This window comes from Oryctolagus cuniculus, chromosome 14 (genome assembly GCF_051225735.1).
Source record: "Oryctolagus cuniculus isolate XC-2025 breed Fujian yellow rabbit chromosome 14, ASM5122573v1, whole genome shotgun sequence".
Taxonomy (NCBI): Eukaryota; Metazoa; Chordata; class Mammalia; order Lagomorpha; family Leporidae; genus Oryctolagus; species Oryctolagus cuniculus.
The window spans coordinates 82,639,521-82,641,662 of NC_142880.1; the positions used below are offsets into that span (position 1 = coordinate 82,639,521).

The following is a 2,142-nucleotide window of genomic DNA, read 5'->3' on the forward strand; positions in this document are numbered from 1 at the left end:
GCTCTGTTTTTAATTTTTTTGAAGTTTATTCATACTGTTTTCCACAATGGCCAGACTTGAGTTAGTGACTCTTCAATGAGTACTGTCCGATAGAATTTATTGTGATGGTGGAAATTTCCATAACTTTATTGAGAGGTGTGGTAGGCACTAGCCACGTGTAGCTAACTATTAAGAACTTGAAACACAGCTGTACAACTGAGGCAATGGAATTTTCCATTTTAGTTGGAGTGTTTAATGAGAGAATCTCCAAAACTATGGGCTCCATGGTAGCCAAATGCAAAAATCTGACACCAGAGCTTCATGACTGCTATTCTTTATTACAGATTTGTATAAAATACAAAGGTGGCTTTTTCCAGTCCCAGGCACTTTGGCAGCTGCGGGTTATGGTGTAGACATGGCCAAGCCCAAGAACCACACCACACACAACCAGTCCTGAAACTGGCAAACAAATGGCATCAAGATACCCTGATCATGAAGACACGCATCTTTCAAAGTTCCTGAGGAACATCTGTCTTGCCAAGAAGCACAACACGAAGGGCCTGAAGAAGATGTAGGCCAACAACACCAAGGTTATGAGTGCACGTGCTGAAACTAGTAAGGCCCTTGTCAAGCCTAAGGGAGTTAAGACCATGATCCTGAAGGGTGTCAGTCGCAAGCTCGATAACTTGCCTACATCATCCACCCCAAGCTTGGAAAGTGTGCCCTTGTCCATGTTGCCAGGGGTCTTAGGCTGTCCTGGCCAAAGACCAAGGCAAAGGCCAAGGCCAAGGCTCATATAAAGAGCAAGGCCAAGGCCCAGGCTGAAGCCAAGCCTAAGGCCCAGGCCCAAACCAAACCCAAGGCTCGAGGATAAACCAAGCCCCAGACCAAGGCCCAGGCCTCACCTGCAGCTCCAGTTCCAGCTCAGGCTCCTCTCAAAGGTATCTAGTCCCCTGAGAAGACCCCTTAGAAACAGCTTTTGCCTGCCAACGCAAAGGCACAAGGACTGGTATGACCTCTCAGGTGCTGTCTACATGGGGCTAGTGTCTTCCTGGGCTGTTTGTACAAGTAAACCCAAAAAGGGGCCAAAAAAATGCAAAAGTAAAAACTCCATGTTGTTAGGTAATGTGGACTAAAGAATGTATAATTAGGGTCCAAATAAGCCAGACTCATCTATGAGACACATGAATATGTTCAACTAGAGTGTGGCCTGTACATTAGGCATGTAGGAGCCCTGACAATCCAGAGCAGTTATCGTATAGATCACACAGTGTGACGGAGCTTCCATTTTGACCAGACAATTACACGGAATTTGACATCTCTGACTGTTTTCATGATTGAAGAGAAGGTAGAATTTTCCCAGCCATGATTTCAACCGAACACAAACATTAGAGTTGCACGTTTTAGTGCACTTTGGGGGACAGTTTCTAGGCTGAGTATTTAGCAAGGAGCACTGGGAAGTGTCTGGCCTGAAAATCCCAGTGGAGCCCACAGCGCTCCTCCCTGCCTCCCTCGCCCCAGCACACTTCTGCAGTTCCTATTGATTAATATTAGTAATATCTTATTAATACAATTTTGTTTTATATTATGCCTTTATCCAAAGGGTCATATACACTATATCAGCAAGTCTCATAACAGCTGAAAGAGAGAGGAACTATATTCTTGATTTATTTGGATATCAGAGGCAGTGCGGAGATAAGTTCTTGGTGTGTGTCCTTTGCATGTCAACAAGCATCCTCCTGCTAGCCTCTCTGCTAAGGGGAAGGCATTTCATGGTGTGAAGAGGGTGCTGGCAGAGGGGGCTGCAGACTTGGCCCCTCCCTCCTGCTCAGCCACAGGCTGGCCATGCTCCCGGGGGGCACCAAGCCAGAGAGATTCTGTGAGAGCTGGGGGTAGGCAAAAATCCAATGACCCTTCAAACCTACACTCTCAAATGAAATACTTGCCTAAAATCTAAGGGAAAGGCTGACTACTAGATGTGGGAAGACAGGCCAGAAAAACACTCAGATGCTGGCTATCAACACAGGAATGTGGGGCTGGCCTTGTGGTGCGATGGTTTAAGCTGCGACTTGCAATGCTGACATCCCAAATTGAAGTGCTGGTTCCAGTCCTGGCTGTTCTGATTCTAATCTAGCTCCCTGCTAAGTGCCTGGGAAAGCTAAA

The 2,142-nt window shown here is 46.5% G+C and overlaps 1 pseudogene; it reads left to right on the forward strand.

The window, feature by feature from the left end:
- Window positions 1–394: 394 nt before the first annotated feature.
- Window positions 395–853, forward strand: LOC149122412 (large ribosomal subunit protein eL29-like; annotated as a pseudogene).
- The last annotated feature ends 1,289 nt before the right edge of the window (window positions 854–2,142 follow it).